This window comes from Lepisma saccharinum, chromosome 24 (assembly GCF_977018435.1).
Source record: "Lepisma saccharinum chromosome 24, izLepSacc3.1, whole genome shotgun sequence".
Taxonomy (NCBI): Eukaryota; Metazoa; Arthropoda; class Insecta; order Zygentoma; family Lepismatidae; genus Lepisma; species Lepisma saccharinum.
The window spans coordinates 19357295-19385171 of record NC_139252.1 but is presented as its reverse complement, the minus strand read 5'-3'; the positions used below and the strand labels follow the sequence as shown (position 1 = coordinate 19385171).

Below are 27877 nucleotides of genomic sequence, written 5' to 3'. Positions count from 1 at the left end.
CGGTCGCAGCAAGGAACTCTTAATTAAGGGTCGCTTGATATGTCAGACAGCCTGTGTGTGTGTGTCTGCGGTTGTCAATAGATGTCATCATTTCGCATTTCTATCAAGACTGCTTGCATTACAAAGCTAACCGTGTGTGAACAAATGGATTGCTGAGCTTTTAAGAGTTCACTGGACTTTTTTTCACAGTTAGTTTTTTAAATTACATATTTACTTTTCTAGAAAGAAATATGTGTAATATGTTTAAGCAAGCGTAAAAAAGGGCTTCTTAAAGTAGTCGATGTTAGCAAATGTACGATTATAAACTGAGTGCACACCCTCTGCAAGTAATTCTGCCGGCGCCCATGCTTATGGGTCCCATGAAGTGTAATATCCTTCAAGGTGGACCCTGGATTGAAAAAGGTGGAGAACCACTGATCTAGTACTATAGCACTTGTCCAGTCTTAAGGCGGGCGCTCTACATGCTGGCAAGAAAAGTGGGGAGCGCGATAAGAAACGCGGCAGCCTGTAGAACGAGGTGCACGTAGTACTTTCTCATAACTCTCGGCGCCACCGATGTTGTCTATCTGGTCTGCGGTGTATTCCCCGCTCCCCGCTCCTCTTTCCAACATGTAGAGCGCCTGCCGTAAGAGTAGACAAGAGCTATAGCCTAACTCGATCGGAAGAAAGAAGTTCCAGGATCAGTAATGAAGAAAATGCATTTCTAATTATACAGCGCGTCCGAAAAAGAACTCTCGGGTTTTAAACACGAGTATATTAATTTTATTGCAGCCTACAATGTTTTCTTGAACGTAATCTTCAAGCGACAAGAAGCCAATCATTGCACACATTTCTCACCAGACACCAGCAACATCGGCTAAACAGGCTAAGGTCTTCGTAGAAGCCATGCTTTGGCGTTAACTGCCGGTAAACCAACTTTTCTCATCTATTGTTTCATATATTTAGCTTCATTATGTGGAAAATAACTGTATGCGAGGTTTAAAACCAGAATTCAAGTAAACTATTTAAAGAACTGGTTCACATAGGCCACTGATCGTCGTTATGTAATGCGCCCTTCTGACAGTCATAATTAGAGCCCGGATTTTAAGCAAAATGCCTATTTGTTTCCGACGCTGGTAGACAAAAATTGAACACAAAAGTACACCGATCCGAAGGTTCTTAACATTCTGAACAATACTTTATGTTGCCTTTTTTGCCTATTTCACGTTACGCTGCCTTTGAATGTACGTTTATTGTGATTATCGTTGCTATATCTGCAAATTAAGAAAAAAAAAACATTCATTGAAGCATTAATATTTTACAAATACTCCCGTTTGAAGGCAGTGGGTATGATAAAACTTTTACTGTGTGTTTTTGTATTTGTGTTTTTCTTTGTTTTGGCCCAGGTAAGATTAAAAATACTACTAAGTGTATGTGGTGTTTGTTTTTGTTGTGCAGCAAACACATTATTATTGATGTAGGCATCCGTCACGTGCGAATGAAAAGCAACTAAATTAGATTTTAAAAAGGAGCCATTTTGCTGGGCATCGTAAATATTGAAAATAAAATCCGAATTGTTTACCCTACGTAACAACAGCTCAATAATATTTACTAATTTTAGGTTAATTTGTAAATACATTTTTAAACATTTAAGAAGAATTTAAGTCCTTCTCTTCAACTTTTAATGCCTCTTCTTCAATTTTCACTGCCTCTTTATGAAACTTGACTGCCTTTATTTTCAATTTTTCGCTCCCTTTTTGCCTGCCATTTTTAATACTTTTCAGTGCCTGAACATCCGGGATCTAGTCATGATGGTACGCTGGGGGAGCGAAACAAGTGACCGTTTAAGTACACGGGGCCTGCGTGTGGTCAGTTTACCGCTGGAAACAATGTTGCCGGGGAGTCATTCCATGCGAAATCAACACAGCTTCCGACCTGACCATCTCCGATTTTCATGAAATTTGGGGAGTTAAAAATATGCATAGAACTTAGTAACTATGAAAATTTTTAGTTTCGTGCGTCTTGTAATTGTTAAATTATTCAAGGTCAAAGTTAGCAGAAATTGCCCTTTTTGAGCCAGCTTAGCTATACTAAATGTGCTGTAACTCCGCCCTTATTTCGCCTAGGAAGCTCAAATAAAGCTTATTGTACAGGAAATTAAACAAGTTTTCCAGTGATATATAACAAGTACACCTTTCGATAAAAATATAATTTTGTCACGTGACCTTGACCTTTGACCTTGAATATCTCAAAACATGTCATCACCAAAAATCGTGAAAAAAATATATTTGGTCCCTCATTCCATACTCTAAAACGTATCAAAAACTCATTCTGGGACTGCAATGGGATCAGAAGATACAAAATAATATGTGTAACTATGTGACTGATAAAAGCCTCATTACAGGAACTATGACGAGTCAAAAGTCCCTTAACACCCCCTACAAAATGTGAAGGGGTTATCCTGGGTATAATTGGTCATGAAAGAAATAGGTTAGGCACAGGGAGATCCCTAGCCGTGTGTGTCAAGCGCAAGTCCAGCACATTTTTGACCGCCATATTGAATTCAACGCAAAAATTTCAAAGGAAAGGGGGTGATGTGATGTATCAAATCAGGCTAGAACTTCACGAGAAATGAGCTGAGTTTTTCTAACTTATTTTTAGGTAGCAAAACGTTATACGCATATCTTTCACTTACGATATATGCACATCATAGTGTTGTCAATATTCCTGTGAGCACACTCGTTGACGTCTCTCACACTCATAGAAAATTTGGCAATGTAGCACGTGATCTTCAAATGTCTCTGAAGGTAAAAGTCCTCCTAAGATGTTAGATCTGGGGAATGTGCAGGCCCTTTAATACATCCCCGTCTGCCCATCAATCTACCTAAAAATTTACCATGAAGAAATTGCCAAAATGTTCACATAGTGTGGTCACACACTGTCCTGTTTCAAAACTTTGGAAAAGTGCCATCTCCCGTAAGCAAGGATGAAAAACCTGTTCACTTAACACATCCAAGAAGCCCTCACCATTTAAGGTTCCGTTGTTAAATATGGACCAACCATTCCCGTTCTCCATACATTATACCACATCATTAGCTTACCAGCAACAACCATTCGGCTGGGATCTGTCTACTGTAGATTATCAAATCACAGGTATTGCATATAATTTTTATTAACTTTACCGTGAACATAAAAATTAGCCTCGTCACTGAAGAATTTTTCATTCCAAAGGAAGTGTCACGTAATTGTTTGAGATACTTTTCCCAATATTCTCTCCACTAATCAAGTATTTGGTGAATATCGCTGATTAAAATCATATGCAATGGTGCGTATACTTCTATCTCTCCCAAGATGTCAGCGTGATCTCGACGAGTTCCTAACACGTTATGAGCATTCTTAAAACTTTGTTTTTAACACCTCCAAAAAAAGAAAATGGTTACAAGCATGCAGTAATAACTTTTTTCTGGTTAAAGATACTTTGGATAAACCTTCGCTGCTTCATTTCTCGTGAATTTCTAGCCTGATTTGATACATCACATCACCCCCTTTCCTTTGAAATTTTTGCGTTGAATTCAATATGGCGGTCAAAAATGTGCTGGACTTGCGCTTGACACACACGGCTAGGGATCTCCCTGTGCCTAACCTATTTCTTTCATGACCAATTATACCCAGGATAACTCCTTCACATTTTGTAGGGGGTGTTAAGGGACTTTTGACTCGTCATAGTTCCTGTAATGAGGCTTTTATCAGTCACATAGTTACACATATTATTTTGTATCTTCTGATCCCATTGCAGTCCCAGAATGAGTTTTTGATACGTTTTATAGTATGGAATGAGGGACCAAATATATTTTTTTCACGATTTTTGGTGATGACATGTTTTGAGATATTCAAGGTCAAAAGTCAAGGTCACGTGACAAAATTATATTTTTATCGAAAGGTGTACTTGTTATATATCACTGGAAAACTTGTTTAATTTCCTGTACAATAAGCTTTATTTGAGCTTCCTAGGCGAAATAAGGGCGGAGTTACAGCACATTTAGTATAGCTAAGCTGGCTCAAAAAGAGCAATTTCTGCTAACTTTGACCTTGAATAATTTAACAATTACAAGACGCACGAAACTAAAAATTTTCATAGTTACTAAGTTCCATGCATATTTTCAACTCCCCAAATTTCATGAAAATCGGAGATGGTCAGGTTAGAAATTGCACATATCTGTGTTGATTTGGCATGGAATGACTCCGGGGAAAAAACTGACTATTCCTGTCTGTTTTTGTAGAGGCATTGTTGCTACATTAAGGGAAATTTCCTTTGGTGTCGGAAGTGAAGGTCCAATTTTCGCTGAAAAGGGGAAATTTTGTGAAAATATAGAAATTTCCTGAAAATTGTGGAACTCCTGTTTGTGTTTCACTTGCATGCCTGAATTGATGTTTTATTTCTATTATATCTAATTTATCTAGATAGGGGTGGGTAATAAATATATGCAATAAGTAACAATTGTTGGGGTAAACCAGATCGCATTTTCAGGATACGCTACTGCCAGTCACTAATAATGATTGAGGCCAGTACTTATAACCATATGGGATTCAAGTGGACTTAGGGAGATACTAACAAAGACATTTGTGATCTAAAACAAACGAGCAGTTGAACAGATGTGGATATTTCCATGCAAACGACAAAAAAATGGCGCAAACATGGCAGCTGTGCACATACTGACGCCATGTGAAACCCACCTATACTTTTTCTTGTTACATTTTAAAGTATTTTTGAAAAATCTCATAGAGACTGTTTCGTCACTTACGACAAGTAATTCACACAGAATCTTCCAATCGCCAAACATTGTTATCTGCTTTCACGCCAATTCGTACCATCTTTGCCGACATTTTCTTTAAGACATTCTGAGTTCTAGATGTTGTGAATCAGAATCAGATTATGTACTTAGCACGCAAACTCTAGTATTTAAGCATATGCAAAATATCATAGAAAACATTTGCCCTGAACGTCCCTCTGTAATGGCGTATCTCATGAGGATGCATTCTGGACCATAAATAACCTTTTTACCTTTAAACTATTTCAATTCGGTCCAGGAACCTTTTCTCCGGATCAATTTAAATACGGTTTAGGAATCTTTTTTTCAATGGAACAATACGCAACTTGTACCGAATTTAAATTGTGCGAGAAAAATGTTCCGGTCCTGTTACGGAACTCGATAGAACCATTACAATTTATGGGTTCCTGGACTTCTAACAACCAACCCTGCTTGTAATATTATTTCCTGTCTCCTTTAAGCTCACTGAGCCTCCACTTAAATTCAAACGAACTTTGCTTCTCATTTACACAGAATTACGTGGGAACTTTCTGAAAGTTTCAAGGTTGGAATTCCCACACTTGTGCGATTCCCAGAGCAGCTTGTTTGTCTTTCATTTTGTTTCTCGGGATGGCTTTGTGTGTTTACAAGACACATTGGATCGGAAGAGAACAAGCAGAATATATTCCAGCGGATGACAGCGGGAGAAAGAACTTTTCAGCAATATCTAGTTTGATAACGTGGAGTCTTTCCCCTCTGCTCTTTGTAGAGCAAGCTTCAATGCCATGAACAGTTTGGACAAGTTCCAAGCGCTCGTTGCGGAGTCAGCCACCAAATGCATTTCGAAGGTTAACACCAAACTCGTGAAACTCGCAACTGATCTCTAATTTTTCCACCCTCGCAGTTTAGGGGTGAGCTCTTTTTAGGCACCCATCCAACTGGATTTCATCGTATCTAGCAGTACGTGTATGGATGGCCAGCTACCATAGGAGCCTGAAGATCTTGTGTTTTGTTTTATAAGGGCAGAATTTTCTTTTCTGGTACATTCGAAGTACTATGTGTAACCTAACCGAACCACTATGTGCCTCCACCGGGTATCGAACTCCTTGATTAGCCATTGATTGCGAGGACGCTACCACTGCGCCATCCGGGAGGCCTTTCTCATAATTCTGCCTTAGTCATTGTAGTTAATATAATAATGGATAGAAGGGATGTTAAATTAATTAAACAACCAACCACTACAACTTTGATGAAGAAGACACGTAGAATTCACGTGATATTTCTCGGCAGAATTAATCCGTGCATAATTCCAGTAAATTTTTTTTTTTCCTTAGAGATCTTAGCTTTAACCTATTGACACATATTGAAGACAACATAATATATTTGTAATTTAATCCTCTAATCATCGGAACAGTTGAGTCACTTTCTACCGGGTCGCCAGAATTAGAGTTACCCAACTCAGAGCCCTCTGTAGCCTGTTTGAGGCATTGTAGAACTCTGAAATTTGGTGAATCCACTGTACAGACTCTGGGTAAAAGAATGGCGATTAAAAAAAAGTTCAATATTCAGCCACCAGGTTGAAATGTGGCGCTGTAATAATGTACAACTTTTTTCATCATCTTTCTTAACCCATGCATCTGCACTATTACTACCGTTATGACAAAACAACTTCACCAGCAATTCACGTTCTTTCTTATTTAATGGCATGGTGATCACTTCCGAACTTTTGATCAGGACTCACGTTAAGAGATTTAGCTGAGTTATTAATTAGAAAGACATTTGTTATTGGCTGGAAGTTGCGAGAAAATAATCTCTTGTTTATTGCAAGATTGCAAGGTTAAGGCAAATCCATAACCAATTGGAGCAGTTTACGTCATTATTACAGCCCATCATGGAAGTACATTTCAACCTGGTGGCGGAAAATTGAACTATTTTTATTTTTATCGCCATCCTCTTCCCCATGGTCTGCATAGTGGATTCACTCTGAGTTGGGTAACTTTAATTCTGGCCACCCGGTAGGTTTTATGTCAACATTGCACACAAAGTATTAATGAATTAACATCAAGCAGTCTACTTTCCACGTAGTTGTCCTTCAGGCAACCATGCAGCCGTGGACGATGTGTCTGATTGATTGATTTGCTTTATTTTACTTCGCTTCTTATGCCACTTTTGGCTAATTTGCGAAGATGGGGATGAGTGATGACATGATGAAATTGATGAATGGGCACTCACAAACATCCATGCCCAGGCCAGGATTCGAACCCGGGACACTTGGCGTCGTAGCGCGATGTGCTAACCATTCCACCACGGGGCTGGCTGGACGATGTGTCTGAAAGCACCCGTAAAAACCATAATGGGATCAATACGCTCACAAGTCTTGTACGGTGAATTCTGGCCCATAGCCATAATTTTATTTCGGGTGGGGTACATTCCTTATCAGATCGGGCGTCGCCAGAAGTATTTGTAGAGAGGGTCAGGAATTAGATGAAACTTGATTAGTACAAATAATAAAAGCAATAATAATTATTGTTATTTTACAATAATAACTATTATCAGTTTTGAAAATTATACCAATTTCAATCCTAATTTATTGTTATTATTACATAAATGGAGAGATTTTCTACTCGATCCACCGTATCAGTGAATATGTAACTGTTGTTGTCCATTATTATTTCTCTTATCTTTTGAACAGTTAGTGTACTGAAAATCATAGTTATTGTATTTTTATTTAACTTTTACACAACCTTTCAAAACAATCTTTAACAGTTAGTGGTAAATTTTACTCATAAAGTATTATATTCTGTAACCTCTCACAAAGAACCTACAAGTTTGGAAGCTGAGGATCCATTTATTCTTTGGATTAAATAATATAAAATCATAACCTGGTTCCTCTATTATGCACTGAACTTTTTTCGATGTAATTCAGTTCTTTACTGAGGTTTTAACTTTATTTCTGTTATTAAGAATAAAAAAGAACATTTAAATTAGATATTTGTAGGATTTCGGAAGGGCTTCAGCCCCTTTAGCCCTCCACCTGGCTACGTGCCTGGGTGACTGCCGAGAAGGCGATGTGTCTGAAAGAGTTTTACTCTTTTTTTTTCGTGGTGACGAGTCTATGTCGCACCGTCAGTGGTAGTTCTCTCGAAACATTTTTCATAACACCTCAGGAACTAAGTTTCAACCACCACGCTCGGATCAGTGCGTTCTTACGAAACATGTATTCACAATTCCAACTCACCATGCGCTATGGGAAATGCAGTTCTCTAACAGATACTTACAGTGCTCAAAAAAAGTTTTGCATATTCAGGGTTTGTGATCATTTTATTGTACTAGATACATGGAATCATATTCAAGAGTACGGGGGAGACACACAAACAGAAAGGAAACAATGCAACCATGCAGAAGAAACAAAATCACACCAGAAGCACAATATTGAAAATGTGGGATACGAGACACAAAAGAAAGGCAGGGCAATACTGTGTACCTACGGCTCTAAGGCATGCCTGGGATCAACAAATGGGAGTGCAGTACCGTGTATAGCCACCTCGAGTCCGAAGGCTTGCTTGAACACGACAGTGCATGCTAAGCATAAGAGCATTCAACTTATCCTGAGGAAGATTGTCCCACTCTTGAATGGCAGCCTCCCGCACATTGCACCTTGTTCACAGGAGGATTTTCGCGGCTGACAATTGCTCGCTTCAGGTGTCCCCATGTATGTTCCACACAGTTTATGTCTGGAGAATACGCCGGCCACACCATGCGTCGAATGCCATGCATATGAAGGAACTCTTGAATCACTCTGGCTCGATATGGTCGAGCGTTATTATCCACCAGCGCGAAGCCATCTCCCACAGTTGTAGAGAAACCTGCTACCACGGGTTCGAGAATAGCGTTTCTGTATATCAGACCAGTCATGTGACCCTGGGAAGAAATTAGGGGCGTACGTCGACCAAACATGATTCCACCCCAAAACATCCTGGATGAAGGGCTCGTTCAATCTCTCATCTGATCGTCTCCAAACACTTATGCTTTTGCTTAACGGGTGTTAACTGATGGTGACGTCGTCTGTAAAGAGCATGTGCTCCCACTGGTCCTGATTCATTTGCTGTGCATTGTTGCCCACCTTACACGGTCTCTCTTATGGTGTGGTTTCAGAGGAACCTTGGGTCAATCCTTCCTCATGAAGTCGATTCCACACTGTCTGATTGGAAACATTCGCTCCTGAGGCCCTCCGCAGATCCTGGCACAAACTGGCAACAGTTTCAGTGGGTCTACGACGTGCCGAAATAACCTTGCGTGGCCGCCCTGTCCTTTTTCGATCGGCAACTGATTGTGTGTCCCTGAACTTTTTCCACACTCGAGAGACATCACTTTGGCTCACTCCAACATGGGCAGCGACGTCCACTTGGCGATATCCCTCTTGCAGCAGCGTTACAATTCGAATACAATCCGTAGCAGAAATGTTTGCTCGAGGCATGTTTCCCTTTGTTTTCCACCCGCTCTCTGTGCAGTTTCCAACTCACAAGTGCGGATAAGACACGGATAATGCCTCCCATTGGGCTGCTTTCAAATCTGTTCAGGGATCATGTGGCACCTACTGCCCTCTATCTGCTGAATATCGAACTAACTTGGGGTATTATGTCGGTTTCTGTCTCGGGCATTGCTCACATAATGAACATTGTATACCTTTTGGGGATATCGCGACTCAAACCGCATGCAATCATAATATGCAAAACTTTTTTTGAGCACTGTATATGCATACAAGGAAGTCCGCAGGATTTTTTCTCAGGGGGGGGCAGAGTCACTGAAACCTTTATTATTATTATTATTATTATTATTATTATTATTTCTATTACATTACTATTACTAGGGTGTCCCAATAAAAGCGACGGATTAAATATGCTTAAGACAATACTGTATCTTTACAAAAGGGCAAATATTTTTACATCATTACAACGGGTAAATGTTCCGATTTAAGAATGAAATATTTTTTTTGGACTCGCAATAACACTGTCACGCACAATAAAAGTAACAACAGACCGGCTAGATTGAGAGCGCGGTCTGCTGTCGAACCTGTTTCCTCAAATTGCTTGATCAACTTGCGAACTTACTCTCACTAGGTGCACATTCACGTCCAAGGATTGCACAAAGCTTCCTTACAGCCTCTGCATAGCACTCGCCATTCTTGTAATGAGGTTTCACTATCAAAACTCGATGTTCCTTTGTGTAACCCTCCATGTCAACTAAGCTGCAACAATCACTGATAAAGGTATTGTTAGAACATGTTGCGTAAATCAAACTTGGCATCCTTAAATCGGAGCATTTACCCGTTGTAATGTAATGTAAATATTTGTTATTCTTCTTTAAAAAGTGTTCTATTCAGCATATTAAATCCGTCGCTTTTATTGGAAAACCCGTTACTACTACTTATGTTTCTAAATTATATACATTTGTAATTTCCATATTCTGCATATCTATATACAATTTGTATAAAAAGAGCTGTTTTTCATAGTTAGCTAATCAGTGTAATGTAGACTCTAAGCTTAAACGTGACTCTATTTCAAATAATAATAATAATAATAATAATAGTTGCTGTAACTTACGGCCTGTAAGTCACAGAAAACAATACTTTTTGTTATAAAATATCACTTCAATTTCCCCATTCTAAATTACATGAACTCTTTCCAGAAATCTCAGGTGGGCGCCCATGTATACATACCCAATTCCGAACTGTTATCCGTCGATCTTCTCTGAGAAAGAGATCAGGTTACACTTGCTATTGATATACAGGGTGAGTCAAAAGTCAGGTTACATAGGGATTTACAGAATATTCAATGTGTATCTTTCCTCAAAGGAAAAAAATCTATTGGTGTCAGGTATGGAGACCGCGATTGCCACTCGACAAGACCATGGCGACCGATCCAAGCACCAGGAAACTGGATTTTAAAATAAGTCATCAAACTTTCTATAGAACCTGACATTTGACTCACCCTGTACACATGTCATTATCTTATCCCACCATGTACTTTAATAATCCTAATAGAAATTTAGAAATATAAAAGGACATGAAATAACGAAAATAACAATTGAATAGAAATAGTTCACCAATCTGACTAAAGACATGAATTTAATAAATTTGGGCTATGTTATTGGATTTTGGTCTCAGTGATATTCGACGAAACATATTCTAGAAACCAGAAATTAGTAAAAATTCGTAAACGTGATGATTATCAATATGCTGCTGCAGTTCCTAGTATTTTTTCAAGAAAGGAAACGTTACGTTTACTCTCCTTCGGTTTCCATCCTCCTAGCTGCATGGTTGATGTAATTTCCCCTTTCTAAATTCTTCTAAAAACTCTCCCTTTCCTCGTTCCTTTGTTTTCCCTTGATCCGGCGCCTGGATCGAAATGCAAATTCCATCTCCGTTTTGAATTTATAATGAACCGTCGCAAATTTAAAATAGGCCATGCCTTATGCATCATTTGCCTTTCGCGAATCCACGCATCTTTTACCCCGCTTCGCTGATTCCCTGTTCTTGGAGCTCTGCAGAGGAGAATGCAGTATCTGATGGTTCTCTAACGTATTCTTCTCTTTCCTTGTGCCATCATATAACTCGTTTCTTCTATATCAAAGTTCGATTAATATTAGAGGGCTTGATGACGCACGTGGGCGAAGCGCACAAAGGGAATTCGCTTGGTCACGTCGTGGGTTACTCTTCTGTACAAGCAACTTGTATATTACTAGAATGACTAAGAGCCTAATCCACAAATACAGTCAGAAAATATACAAATATTTACAAAATGACATCCCCATCTACAAAGATAACTTTTACTTTTCTGTAGGATAGTCTTGTTTTAATTTTTAAATGAGCAAGTATACATTTGGATGTGGATTACCAACCTACCCTACCCTAACCTAACCTAACCTAGCCTAACCTAACCTAACCTAACGTAACCTAACCGAACCTAAAAAACGGGTACCGATATCCATCCAGTAAGAGGGAAGGTTTGCCGTTTCTAGTTTCGATAACTTCCATTACACACTTGACTAAATCATACTATCTTAGTCATCCGATCGGTTCCGCGAACCGGAAGTTAGGTGCAGTCAAGTAATGTGCGTTCCAACGAGTGTGCGCTTCGCCCACGTGCGCTTCAACCACGGCATTAATTAATAACAATTTTATAAAATAACTGGTTTTAGATGCAATTTGTATTCAAAGGTTACTACATGTACTTTTAGTGCAATGAATACTGTTCTTTAATTATAAAATGTTAAAATTGTCCAATGTAAAAACTGTATCACATTCTGAAGTACTACACCACCATATGCTTTCCAATTTTCTCCGCTGTGAAGTTCTTCCAGTCGTCATTGAGAAGGCGCTTGTACAGTCACGGACACTTCTGGGTTGTTTCAATCCCATTAACTTTGTATGGGATCGTTACATCCCAGAAGTGTCCATGGAGAACCTTCTCTCCACGCCTCAGGAGGTTATTGGTGCAAACGTCATCAATGCAACTGCTCCTGATTCCCAAGGCAGGCTTGGTTCTTCCCGAGGCGTAGTGGTAACGTTGTCGACTTGTAACAAAGAGGTCGCAGTTTCGATATCCGTTGGAAGCACATAGTGGTTCGGACCCCCCTTTAAACTGTAGGTCAAGTACCGATTAGTCTATCTGTGCATAAAGTGTGCTCAAAAATTTCAACCTCAAAACATGAACCGCAGACAAGTTCACAGTGGTCTTCTCTCCTTGATGAACAGCCTATATACTAAGGTAGTTGTAGTTTCTGGTGAAAACCGTCCATTTCCACCTAACTGTTGTGTCAATGGGAGAAATATGCGACGTGATTGGTCACTTTCAGGGTCACAGCAGGCACTCGAAACAGCCATTCAGACGGAGGTATTCTTGGAGTCTTCCCGCGCTTTTTAGCCGTTGGAGGGCCTGGAATGACAGCGGCCCTGTTGTAACAACTGAATATTTTGTAGATATTATTCCATCCCAAAACAGCCCGCATTTTTGTTTGCTTTGATACACCTTCGGTCCCTTTAATTGCCTGTGAAGTACAACGTTTTACAACGGAGAATGTTTCTTCCAGTCAGTTCTCTCCACATTTTTCCAATTTCGTGATGCAGGCTAAAAGATGGCGGGAATTTGTAGAGACAGTGACACCCCTTGATGTTGCATTGCTTGATTTGCCTCTCGGATTCCTTCAAGGTTCAAGGGTCTGAAACCTTTGTGGTGGAAATTATGGACCGTTCTTGATAGGCATTTATAGGAATTTATAGTTCATTTAGGCATGTTTAGGTCATATAGAATTTCAGTAGAGAGTTGTTGTGTACATGAAACACAAATATCTCTAAGTAGCATGTTTCTAGGACGTAGCCAAAAAATAGGTATGGGCCTAGAAATCAGTTCCCTAATAATGACGTTTTACATACTTAAAAAAAATGTTCTTATAAAAAGGAAACGCAATTTTTGAACTAAGGTTGAAACTCATATATAGTTCAATTAGCCATAATTTTGATGTATAAACTGATAATGGTAATACTTGAGCAACAATTAACTTTGAAGAATAGATTGCAGTATAAACATTCTGTGTCGGCAAAGCATCTTGAGAACAATTGGAGAGCTACAAGAAACAGAAACTATCTCCAATCTCGAAACCCAGAAAACAACGGGTCATGGGAATAGATATTATGACAACGCATCACCCGGCTCGTACTGTCGGGCACAGTCCTCCTTCTAAGAACTGTTAACCCGCAAGGGATCTTAGATACAAAGAAAGCTCAACGTGTTTCTTGAATAATAATCAGAAGTCTGATATACGTACAACAGGCTATGCATTAACGACTCGCATGTACAAATAGATTCACCTATTACCTAGTGCTTGTATTTCATAAATCTTAGAGCGTTAATATTTAAAGTAAGTATTAGACTTTACAGTTAATAATGTTACTTTAATTTATATTTTTTGCAGGAAGAAGGCAAATTCTTTAAGATCAGAATTTAAGACATTTCTTCTGCAACAAATTACATTTATCAGGTGCGTATACTTTTTTTCTAATGTTCTTACATTTAAGTGCAGACTACAAAATTATGAAATTACAGTGCATAATGGATGTGTATGAATTGTTTCCAGTTCATTTCCTTGATGAAAAATACTATTATAGAAACCACGTTAGCTTTTCATTAGATCCTTTATATTTGTTAAAAGGTATTCAACATCTTAAAACGATAATTTCAAGCTTACAACTGTCTTGTACATCTACCGTACGGAGTGGCGGCGATTAGGCCAGTTTCGCTCCCGTACTACGCTAAAACATATCTGCAAAAGGAAATTAACTGTCTTCGCCCCCCCCCCCCCTCTCCTCAGTTTTGGTTCCTAACCCCGTCGGTTTTGAAACCCAATCGCCATTATTGTTTACGTTCAGAAAAGATAATATATTCTAAATTTTAACAGATATGAGTATACCTATGCAAGTTTCATCACATTTTTAAAAACTTTGATCCTGTAATGTTGATACTTCAATAATATGATATTACACTTTTTGTATCAAGTTATCGATCTTCTATTAGAGGTAGAAATGTAGCTAATATGAATGAATACCTTGCCGCAAAGCTCATGAGAATAATTTATACAACAGCTTTCATATTTTTTAACTCAGATTGTAACGAGTCTTAGAATTCAACCGCAATGAATATCGTCATATTTTTACAGCTCTTCTTTGCTAAGTTTGTACATCTCCGTGTGGAGAAGAATGAAAAATAAAGGTGTTGATATAAACATTATCAAGATTCTGATATTTAATTGTTCGATTTGTGAAATGAATGAAAACTTGATCTAGCGTATTGTTCGTCCGTTGCATTCGTATCATTCTACAGAATGATGTGGATCAGAACCAGTCACTTCCACAATTAATCAATGGGTGATGTAACTTATTCATCCTTCATCCTCGATGATGAGAGCATTCGTCATTAACATGACAAGTTAACGCTTGGCAGTGCGAAAGGCACAACTAAAACTAAACCCCTAGCAACTAAAACTAACAACTAGAAAAGACAATGGTCACTCATTGGGTTTTATGAACATTTGAACCTGAATCATTGCTGGGTTAGGATAATTACCTGTCTATCTGACGAATGATGATAATTTCGAAGAATAAAATAAACTAAGTCCTTGTAGGCTTTGTTGCAGGTTGACCAGCACCTCACCTCACTTTCCCTCAACTCCCTTCTCTAACCTCTTCTCCCTCCTCAATCCAAATCAAAAGTCAGTCCTTTCTCAGTCTGTCTCACCTCTATATCACCCAGGCCATGGATACCTTCCTCAATGCCGAATCGTGATTATTACTACCTCTATTGCAAACAGCTCACTCCATAAACCTGATGTAACTTCCTATATCCTGAATACATCAGGAAGTTTGCATAGCACAACACTGTGCATTATTTACATACCACAAAGGTTCAGACAACTGAAGTAAACAAGTGAATGCCTTGATCAACATGAAGCATCAGAGAGGCTTTAAATAAAATATAATCTTATTGATTGATACGCATTGGAAATCTTTAATTTACATCTCAAATATTGGGTTAGTTTAATTTTCATAAGATGATGATGTCAAATATACAAATATTAAGTTTAGTCACACATAGAAGATATAACATTGTGGGAACTTATCGGTAATTGTAGGATTGAACAGGACTCCAACGTGTGTCTCCGGTTAAGGGATATCAGAGATCCGAATTCGAGTACTGTTTTTTTTTTTTTTTTTTTTGCTAAGTTTATAAGCGTTTAATAAGAAATGGGGCGGGACGAGAGAGAGAGTACTAATCCACAATTTCTTACTTGTAATAAACACATAATTTAAAGTTCGAACTAATCCACAAATTCATTTTTACAAAGGAGAGTCAAATGAAAATATTCAAATTCTGACACAAATTACAGCACAGACTGCAAACAGCTCAAATTTACATGATGTATCGATTGCAGAACGACCTCAAAGCTGAGAAGGCTGCAAAACTGATCAAGCGAGCTTCACAACTCCATTTTTGCCATTTTAAAGATGGCGCCTCTTGCATCCACATGCACCAACGAAGAGCAGAGGTCACTTGCCCTGTGGAAGCCTAAAAAGTATAGACATTCTCCTTCAAACGAAAATTCAATGTCTTCATGCAAGTAGATGGGTGGAAAGGCCTTCGCTGTGTCCCATAAGCGACTGCACATAGATTCCAAATATTCTTCTTCTCTACAAGCACTAACTCATACTTGAAAATATACGTGTATCAGAAATGGATCTATGCTAAAATGCAGCAAACTTGTGTAACTTTTCAACATTTCTTCTTCCACTTATATTTTGTAGTCTAGTACATCAATAGAAAGTCAGTCTCATACGCGCGTAACTGAATTGTATGTCTTGCAACTGCCTGGTGAAGATAAATGTGGTTTCGCACGCCCAACCCCTTCACATAAGTACTTTAAATGCTTATTTTGTTTTAGAAGTTAGCCTAAACAATAATTATGTCTTTTGGATGACATAAACGTAGAGATGACATAACATTATAAATGTAGCGGACATCAAAACTGATGTAAATAAAATTGTTACATTTCGTCACAGATAAGGGTACGTATATTCCCTTATCTGTGATTTCGACCAGAATATTGACATCCGATACGGAGCTTGAATTCGTATAGAATGGAAGGAATCGTTGCAATAAGGATTTTAAAAATTAAAGTTGTCCAAATCAACCTGCGGTCACATTAAAAGCAGACTCAATTGGGAGTTTTGCAATGGCTCGATGAAAGGAAACTTTAGCTCGGGTATTTGTTACGTAAAACTCAACAACTCGAGGGTATTTAAAGAATCGCAGAGATCGTTTCGCTTTTATCGGAGACCAACCCACTCCATGCAACCGGTTCGAAACATGGCTGCAGGTGGGCAGGCAAAATCCGGTCGTTTAATTAAGCTTCAGGGTTTGCAGAGCATTTGGCATTCAGCGCAGGGATTGACATGCGAGAGAAGCTTTGATGTCGTTGCCACGATAAACGTCCGACAAGAGAAGCCGGGAGTGCTGAGGTTTGTGAAGAGCCCTCCGTACGTCACGTGACATCACGTTAAATATGGCATGACAAATACTAACATCGGATATTTTTTTCTCTCTTAATATTCGGAGCACTCAGGAAAATGTTGTGTGGATGTAATGGATTTCGTTGGAATTTTAAAGCTTCATAAACTTTACCCCCACACCCCCTATACGCCTTCATGGCGTGGTGCTAAGCACAGGGGAGCACTTTACCTTTTTTACCTTTATAAACTTAAAGCCTTAATGTAGCCTAACATTTAGCTTATTTTTTGAGTTGATATTTTTCTACAATGTAGAAAAAAATTGATTTTTTTTGTTTATTAAAATTAAAATGGACGTTTTCTACACTACTTATATCTGTATCGCCAGGCGGAAATATTCCCCGATCTAAAACCGACGCAATGCTTTTAAAAATTACAAAGGAAAAAACAGCATGCCTTAAAAGTGTACACAGAACAAGTACAAAAACAAGTTATAATTGCATAATAAGGGACAAAGCTAATTCCAAGTAACACTCATTAATTTGTCGGAAAAAATCATTGAACTGTGTAATGGCTGTTAGCTGTATTACATGTATCAGCTCGCATCGAAAAAGACTCGATCAAATGCCATCCTGAGATTTGATCGGAATACAAATTAATCTACTCAGAAAGGGATCATCAGATAGCCATGGGCAAAACTGGTACTACGTGCAATAGGGTGTTAGATGTTTTGGCGTAAGTTTTTTCTTTAACTGAACTTATTTTGCGATCGTCTCCTCCAACTGCTTTGACATAGTTATAAAAATGTGCAAAGTTGTTTAAAACCAAAATATTAGTATATATGTGTGTTCTTCACGTTTTCAGAGGGTGTGTGTGTGTGTGTGTGTGGGTGTGTGTGTGTGTGTGTGTGTGTGTGTGTGTGTGTGTGTGTGTGTGTGTGTGTGAATTAGAGAAATTAAGAAGAAAAAATTAGCACAACAGAAGGAATCAAGGAAGAAATGTAGGGAGAGAGAAAGAAAAGATTCTGATTGTAACTATAGAAATAGAAAGACTATTTCAACAGTCTTGCTATAAAGTTCACTAGTTTTCTCACGTCTTTAATGGTGACAAGTGCAGCGTTACGAGGTCAGTAGCATTATATTCTGCAAAAGTGTGCGCGCGAGCGACCAAAACGCCGGAATAATTTCGGCCGGTATCAGTAGCCTAAATACATGTATATATATATGGGGGAGGGTTATATCCTTTGATTACATCATGAATAACTGAGGCATGATATCCATTAAATTTGCTGATAAACTTCCCTATCATTTTCACTCTTAGTTGAGACCGACACTATTATGTGCCGTGAAGTTGAACCATGTCTGCTACAATGCTGGCAAGTTCCCCTGAAGATTTCGCCGCAATAAATTGTCTGTCGTCGTCCCACGAAGTGACTTCCAACTTCATCCCGCGTTGATCTTCTCGAGCAGAACTTGAGCGTCTTCTGTGTGCTCCGAAGACAAGCACGACGGGTAATTGTGTGTTGAGCAGAAAAAGGAAGCTAGGGACATTATGAAGACAACATGTAGCTCCTCTAATTTCCGCCAAGTTTCCTGTCGGATAATTGAGAGAGGAGAAAGGCAAACTCGGGCGCCTCCTTTGCCAAGCAACCTGCAAAATTAATCATTCTTCGGCCTCACGTGTGTAGCGCAACCCGTAATGGACGCCCAGAGAGGCAATTCGGACCGCCACTCAGTGTAACACCGTTAATTAAGTGTTCTCCAATTTATAAGCGGTCTGCCTCGAAAGCCTTTCTCCGAATGATGGATACGTTAATGATGTCGTTAGCAAGCGTGGATCGCTGATATGGTTAACTGAAGCGCTTTGGTTCATTTGTGTACGGCGCCAACAAGCCACAATGACAGGCTATCATATCTCTTTAGCGACGTGTTAGTGACGGTATCGGCAATCGGGGGGTGACAAATTACATGCATTGGGAAGGAAGAAGGAAGTGCATTGTCACATGTGTCTGTGGGAGGGGTTTGCGATGTTTGGTACTTTATTGTCTGTGCTCAGTCGTCAGGGCGTCTAAGTGAGATACCTGGGTTCAATTCCTGGCGGGTGAGAACAAGGATTATAATAAGGGGGGCCAATGAAGCCGGCCTCCACCCACATACATTCAGGGGGTATGCACTTACGTCCTGCTGCCTTTAAACAATAAACCAGGACGTCATTTCCGCAGAATTTCAATTCCCCCGTTTATTATTTGCTAATTTATTTAATTTCTTGTTTTACAATTTACATTATAATGAAAAAAACCTTTACACTGGTAAGATTACACTAATTTTGATATATAGCTATAGGTACCTTGGTTGTTCTGGTTTCCAAAGTTTTCGCAACAATCAAGGTTTACATATTGTAAATTGTTAGAGATAAATGCCTATGTAATGTTAAAAGATTAGTATCGTGGTTTACGTGAGAAAAAGTTGGAAAAAAGGGTGAGTAATGTTAGTACGAATAGGATATAGTAAGATCATGGGCGTATTTAAGGAGGAGGTTCAACGGGTCCAACACCCGCCCCCCACCCTTATGGTTCAATAAAATTACCAGATTACGTGTTCTATCCGCTTGTTCATAAAAATTCTCCTAAATTCAAGACGTATAGGACGGGACACGGATGAGAAGAAAATAACGTAATTTCACACACTAGATGGGACTGCAGACGAAATGTCTGCAATTTCCTGATAGTTTCGGAATTTCTGCGATAAGAAACTGCATAGGGACTGTCAAATCAGTTATATTTTTTTTCCTTCGAGTTTTCTTAAATGAATTTGGTTTTTAAAAACGCAGTGCAAGAAGACCAGGGAAACACCGTAACATTCTCAAGTTTTTTGACACAAGATGAACAGAAAAGCATCAATACTAAGTAGCGTGGCTTGTGGGATTGTATTCACTAATTATACGAAACTACGGATCTTACAAGAAATATTTCAGCAAGCTCTTCAGTTTCTTCACTGAGCAACCTGTGGGGAGTTTGAAACATCTTCTCTTGTTCTAACCAAATTGTTTTCATGCAGTGCAAGATTATGTTGGGCGCCTCAAAAGGGGTACTGTGAACATGTCAGTATTCTAAACGAGATATGAAAAAATATTGTCCCCCTAATCATGGACGTCCGCAGATTTTTTCCACGGATGGACAACAAGGTATTATTTCATGGGGCATATTACCCCGATAATAGTGTTTCTCCCTCAAAAAACATCACTTGAATTTATTATCGCATTCCAGCATCCCCATTATAATAATTAATGTAAATTACTGTAACTGAAATCAAATTATACGTGTGAAATATCTACTTTTAGACTGGCATTCGTTTTCTAAGGGAGAAATGTGGCCATCCTTGTACCCCTTCCAGATGTCCATTCTGCTATATTATAGCTTCATCTAGGAAATTTAGTGTAGAGAAATCTTATTGCCGTTATCAAACGATATTATATTTTCAAGCTGATGAAAGTTCAAAGCAACTACGGGGACAGGGGGTGCAGTGGACGGAAATCAAATCTGGGGTGAGGGAGCAAACATTTAAGTAAAAGAAAGCAAGGCTAGCCGAATCTAAGACTAGCAGGACAAAAGGACCCTCACGATGGTATTAGTTTTTACATCTTTCTTGCTTTACTTCTTCCAGACGGCCAAGAGAACCTGCAGTGGGGAACAGAGGGGTAATTCCATACTCAATTTAAAATTTTACCGGGAGTTGACACTCGCCGCCAAACAATTTAATGAAAAAATGTAAAGAGAATATCATGGTATCTCATGAAATTTTTTGTGCCCTATTAAATCAATATTGTTTTCAGTTTGCAAAAATTTGGATCAGAAATTTTTCCTTCGCAAATTAGCCAAAAGTGGCACAAAAAAGCGAAGTAAAATAAAACAAATTAATCAATCAATTGTTCGGAGGTATAGGTGCGCATATTTCAGAGAAAATTTATATCATTTTTGTTGTTGATTTGATGAATTGATTATATAATGTATTTAAATAATATGTATATAATATGTTTTATATATATATATATATAATATTATATACACACACCTTCAAAGGGCCTCTCCATGGCGGAGTGGTAGCGTCGTTACCTTGTTATCAAGGGGTTCCGGGTTCGATACCCCGTGGAGGCACACGTGGTTCGGATCCCACTTTAAACTGTAGGTCCAGTCCCGATTAGCCTTACTGTGCATAAAGTGGACTTAAAACACCAACTCAAACCAAACCAAACACACCATCAATGTAATAAAACTAAAAGAGTGAGATAAAAGGAGGTTTTTCTTTCCAGACTGAACTTCCATCAAGGACTTTGTCCCCCCCTAATCATAGGGTCTGCGAACGCCTATGTCAATGATATACTTCGAAATAGAATTCTGTTTCATTTTAAGAAGCGTAAAGAATATGATAATGGATATATATTCATACACAACTTTGTCGGGTCCACAACTTCCCCCTCCCCTCCGTTTTCCAACAAACTTCAGGTCAGCTGTGTCCCGGATTTTCACTTATGAAATAAAGCAACTTTAATCATACCAAAAGTTGACCCTCTCCCCTTTTACGTGAACTATATATAAGCCCATGAGTAAGATATTATATGTTGACCAATTATTCAATCGGTTGAACAGATCAATGATTGGTTTGCAGATTATTAGGAAGGGTTATAGGATTGGTTATAAATATACGATATGTATGGAATGAGAAGATTATGCTTAAGGTAGGGATAGGAGGAGAACAGGCATTTTTTCCACCTGTTTAAGCGGCTCCGGCGCCCACCCAGCGTCGTATAAATTGGGTACCTGGAGTAATCTCTGGGGGATAAAGGCGGCCATGTGCGTGGTGCTGATCATATCGCCGTGCCTTAAAGATCCAGGAACCAATAAATTGTAAAGTTTTCTATTGGATGCCGGAAGAGGGCCAGGACCCTTTTTCTGACACAATTTAAATTCGGTCCAAGTTGCGTATAATTTCATTTCAATATGGAAATTATGATTTAAATATGATCCGAAAAAAAAAGGTTCCTTGACCGAATTGAAATACCTTAAATATGTAAAGTTTCTTTACGGGCTAGAACCCATTTGCTGATTTTCTCTCCTGGACCGTAATTAAATTTATTTAAAATTCCTGCACCTATAACTACCCTGGTGTATAGTAATAGAGAAACGAAATTGTTCCTTATGCAGTTTTATGATAAAATTGGAGATGCAAAAATGAAGGATCTCTATCAAACACCGTCCTCGTGCTAAAATCAACTGGAGATCTCTGCAGGAGTGGAAAGCAATAAAGATGTCGGCCCCATGCGCCAAAATCTACTAAGCAGTACTTTAAAGAGCAGATGTCATCTGGATTGAATCTTGAGTGACAAGTTCCCTTCCTGCGACAACCGTTCCCCCAGCTCTCCATTCCAAGCTGTTAAGTCACGTGATATGTGATCTGGCCCAGCTGCATCTTTCTCTCTGCTCTAATGGCTCTCCAAGTGGAATGTAGTGTTGCCAACTCAGCTCTTCTGCAATTCCTCTCGCTCAGTTCTCACTGCCTTCGATCTCCTTGTCCTTTCCACTTGAAACAGCAATGGAGAGTTTGAGCTGAGATAATCCGCCCGTATCGTATATCTATCTTCCATGTTACTGGCTGTCAATGTTCTGAGGTGCACTTTATGCACAAAGGCAAATCAGATACTATCTAACTCTCTACTCTTCTTAAACCCGAAGGTTTATGGCTGCAGAAACACAATCCTTCCACCTTGTCCCTATCCTGGGCAAGATCAATACAATCTTTTCCATCTTTACCGATTTCTCTTAGGACCACCTCAACATTATCTTCGGCCTCCATGACGGCGCAGTGGTAGCGTTGTGTCCTTGCAATCAAGGAGTCCCGGGTTCGATACCTGGTAGAGGCACATAGTGGTTCGGATCCCTCTTTAAACTGTAGGTCCAGTCCCGATTAGCCTTTTCTATGCATAAAGTGAACTTCAAACAAAAGCTCAATCAATTAATGTTATCGTCGTCTTGGCCTTCCTACAGGTCCCTTACCATCAGGTTTTCCAACAAAATCCTGAAAACTCTTCTTTCCCTTCCCATGGCCTACCCACCTAAGTCTTATTCATTTAATTATTCTAATATATGGACATGAATACAAATTATGTAGTTCTAAATTATGTAACCTTCTCTACTCACCTGTCTCCTCATCCCTTTTAGGTCTGAATATTTTTCTAAGGATTTTATTTTAAAATATTCTTAATTTGTGTTCCTCTTTTAATGTAATGGACCAAGTTTCACATCAATATAATACTACAGGCAAATTTACTGGTTTGTATATTTTAACATTTAGTTTTTTGTATATTGTACGAGATGATAAATGTTTATGAGGAGAACTACAGGTAACCCAACTAAAAAAAATATTCTGTGCTAAATATGTCATTTCGCCTGATATCACATGGAAAGAGACCCATATAATCACTAGAAAGTAGAGAATTTACACAGTTACATGTATGCATGATGATCCTGATGACTGTGCAGTGATATACCAGGTGGAAATCACTCTTTTTGGGGGGATGAATCTAGTATATCTTTTGTCTAAGGAATGTGTAAGGGAATCTGCGATTTCAAATTTTGAATAAACTGTTTTCATCAGACATTTAATTAAAATTGTTCAGGAAGAGAGGATACTTACTTATCTTCTGTGCTGTACTGATGTGTTCTGCATCGAACCACGACTAGCTGCCTTATCTTACCAACAATTTTTTTTACTTATGTTAATTCTCTGCAGTTCTGATCTCAGATAATAGTCTATAGTTTCTTTAAGTTATATTATTGGATACCAGATGATATCAAGAGTGTGGATTTCCTAGGTGATGGGTTTCTTACATCATCGTATGCTTTTCGCGTGTGAGGTGCCATAGTCCATCTTAGTAACAAATAGCAGAATTAAAAGGTTCATCTCGTCAGACATTAATGTTGCTTTTCTTACCGAGGACTATTGTATTGTACAGTATGTTACATGTGCGGCAGTGTTCAGTTTTAAACAAAGAAACCTCGGAGTGCGCAAAGAGACAAGCGTACGATGTTACAAACAATCAAGTCAGTGGAGAATCGTAATCATGCATTCGCAATTATCTCGCAAACGTTTCGTTTGTGACTCCATGTTTACTGAGACTTTTTTGCTTCTAGTATCATGTACTTTTCACTGTTTTAGTTTCCCCTATTACTTCTGATACACCCTGTATAGTGAAAACAAATATTTATAATTTACTGGCATCCAGTACAACTGTTTATTGTTACAGGAAAGGTAACGAGACGTCAGAAGCATTTTATTAAATAAAATATTATATATATATACACATATGTACATTGTATATACATGTATATACTAATTCAAATTAAACATAACTTCTTAGTTAAAATTTTCCATGTAAAGTTCAGTGATCTGTGTCATAAACTGGAAATTGACTTTAAAGCATTAGGTGCTGGAGAAAATGAGAGAGGTGTGAAGAGGCGCACCAAATCGTACATACCTAGCTATAGCTAAGTAACTAAAGCTCTAGTATCCTTAAACCCGGAGGTTTATGGCTACATCAAACAAAAGCCTGTCCCTATCCTGAGCAAGATCAATCAAATCTTTTCCATCCTTACCGATTTTCTTTAGGTCCATCTCAACATTATCCCTCCATCTTAGTCTTAGCCTTCCTACAGGTCTCTTACAATCAGGTTTCCCAACAAGAATCATGTAAACTCTTCTTTCTTCGTTCACTGGTGCCACATTGCCTGCGCATGTAACTTTTCTTGGTTAAATTATTCTAATAATATCTGGACCTAGATAGGATTAAATTAGTAATAATGATTCTTAATTTTCTTTTATTCAACGGCTGTTTTGTGAACCTGCAATAAATGGAGTTACTGAGAGATTCGGCACACGCACACAGACACCAACAGACGGAAGGGGGTAGGAACAATGCGAGAATGAGAGTGAGAGAAATAAAGGAAATATGTATTAGTGTCTCAAGTTTTGTATTTTAATTCATTTTCAGAAGACATGACGAAAGTTTAAAGTAAACAGACTCCATTTAGAATGGCGTCAGATTCACTTCACTGCGGTTGGCGAATTCTTCTAATTTACTTTCCGTACGGACTGACTGCAGTACCGAAGAGAGTTATTTCTTTCTTCTCAAAATATTGCCTTGCCATTACTTCCGAAGAGCTGGTGCCGACTCTATTGGGCACATCGAAGAATTCCTTAAACTCTTCGGAAGGCGGATTACAAAGCGAGACAGCATTTCCTGTCTGTGGGAATCCAGCACTTGGCTCGTCAATTCTTCCTTCTCTATTTAATTGAACGGACGAACGACGTGGATGAGAAAACAATTTTATTTGCGGTTCTTCCCCATCGCAACTTCTTTTCTTGAAGGACATCAGGAACCACTCATCCTCAGGGTGCGGAGGGATCGGGAAAGATGCAGTTTTTTTTTTTACTCAACCAACAATTCTCTTCCGAATTACAAAGGCGTTCCAATGTGAATGTGTGTCGCCCCAGTCGAATCTGGCCGTGCTCAAATTGTAAAACAGCACTGCAGCATCTGCGCATGCATTATTCTGTGCCATGCATAAATTTCGACGTTATGGAATGAATCTGCAATTGTTTAGATATGAACATTAATTATTTTGTAACCTTTCTTGGAATTTGAAAAATATTTTAAAAGGATATGTAATTTTCAACTCATTGGGCAAAAAAATTGTTTATTGTTTTTTTGTGTTTATGTTTAATTAGTAGAATCTATTTATTAAATAATTTAAATATATTTCAATATTAATTTTAATTTTATTTAATTTTGGAAGTATTTCAATCTAACTTAAAGTCATTGCGGCTCGGGTACCCTTTTCTACACCCTCGATTTTTCGAACATTTCAAATATTCTAGTTACAAAAAATAGTTCTTTATAATAAACGATGTTTCTAAATAGCGCGGAAAGTAATTTTTTAGATCTACGTGCTACGAAACTTACGTTTTTTATGAAATTAAAATTCCTTGCGTAACGTCAAAAAGTTTTTTCACAACTTTATGATGGCGAATGATGCATTCATGTCACAGGCGCACGTCTGATTTTCTTCTTTTGCTTCTTATGATTGACTTGTGCAATAGGAACATTTGTGATTGCGATATGTTATTTGTGTGATATATTGGCGGATTGGACATTTCAGACATTCGATTTCATTTATGCGACTTAAGAAATTGGAAATAATATTTTTTTTGGCAACTGCATGCCGTATAGGGGAGGGTTGTTTTTTCTAAATGACTTGTGGGATAGGATAATTTGCGACTTCTAATTTTTATGATGGGAAGGGAGTAGAGGTTGGTATTCTGTGGAAAAGGACAACAAGGACTTTCAACGTAGGAGTTACTTCATTTTTGGAATTACAAATTGAACTTCGACCCACAATTCAATACCTGGCCTTGGTAAAAAGAGGTAAGTTACCTTCTTTGGTTTAATTTTAGCCTTCATTTTTTTGTATCTTCATGTGTCAATGCGGAAAACAGTGAGAAATAGTGTTGGGAGCAGGTGACTTCGGCAAATTTCTAACATGCCTTTAAAAGGGACTCTCTAGATACAGGCGGGGCCGCGGTAGCGGTAGGGGGCGGTAAGTCAATTACCCCAGGGGCGGAGCCCGGAACCGGTTGGAAATTTTGACTCAACAATTTCAAACGACAAAATCGCAAATTTAAACGGCTGTACAGTCATAAATACTTCTTTCCGCGCTCCAATTTTTTTTATTCACAAATAGGATCACAAAACATTCATAATGATTTTTTTTTTTTAATTCGAGGGTGTAGAATAGGGTACCCGACCCGTAATTGCCTTACTTAATATGTAATTTTAATGCTTATTGAATTTAGAGAGAAAAGAAGTGAATATATTTATATAGAACACACTTTTAGAGGGAAAAAATTAATTATTTTATTATGTAGATGTTGTAAGAGCCTTAATTACATGATGCAATTATGCAAAACCAATGGATGCATGTAAATGATGGCGAAGTTACCTTGGTATTTTGTCAACAACTTTGCTGTATAAAAGGGACTAAATTGCGTTATTTTCGACCTTCTTTATCCGGTTGCTGTTAGGCTAGTATCACAGTTAAACCATGTAGGGAGGACTATCCTTACCTTCCGGCGAATCGACTTATGCGTTGGGCTCATAAACCTATGCTTTCGAGCCAAGATCTTGAGACACCATCAAACCTTTGATTAATCTTGGAAGGGTTGTCCGTTACAGTCTTGTTAGCAGATCTACATCAATCAACTCGATTCAGGATTGCCAGTGATTAATTTTATTTTAATTGTACAAAAGGACAATACATACGATTTTATTGGAAGAAATTACCGTAACCTTTCATTTCCAACTAAAAAACGGTATAAATCCGACACCAGTGATCAGTCAGGGCCTGATCTTATGTTACCTGTTAGCTAAATTGAGAAGTCTGATTTCGAGTAACCTAACTGTAAGCAGCCACAGGCCCTAGAAGACAAGTGGAGACGCGTGTCAAATTATAGATTGTCTAGGACACGAAAATCACTAATGCAGTGAAATCATGTAACATACTGTTAAGTCAAGCTAGTGAATTTCTGCTGAAATTTTTAGGCCTATTGATGGATTTGGTTTATTTTACTTCGTTTTTGGACCACGTTTGGATAATCGCAAAGATGAGGATGAGTGATGATATGATGAAATTGCTGAAGGGACATTCACAAAGAACACCGATGCTTATGCCTGGATTCGAACCTGGGAACCATGTCGTGGTGGTGTGATGTGCAAACCACTCCGCAACGGAAGTTGGTGCTGAAATATTCTTTCAGCAATGTCTTCAGCTTGTGTGCACAGTGTGCACGGCTTTCGAAGAAATTTCTTTTGGCCTGGGTTCGATCCTCAGGAGCTCCAACATGTCGGTGTTGCCCAACATCTTTAGGACAATTGGGGAACTATTCGAAAGTAATAATAGAGAACTCCGGCTTCGAAAGTCTTA

The 27877-nt window shown here is 38.5% G+C and overlaps 1 protein-coding gene across 1 annotated transcript in view; it reads left to right on the top strand.

Annotated features, from left to right (window-relative positions):
* LOC145977953 (uncharacterized) overlaps positions 1–27877 on the top strand; it is a 470846-nt gene that overhangs the window by 298335 nt on the left and 144634 nt on the right. The window contains exon 2 of the mRNA XM_083110293.1: positions 13761–13826. The gene's annotated coding sequence lies outside the window, so the exon portion shown is untranslated. The remainder of the gene's footprint in view (positions 1–13760; positions 13827–27877) is intronic.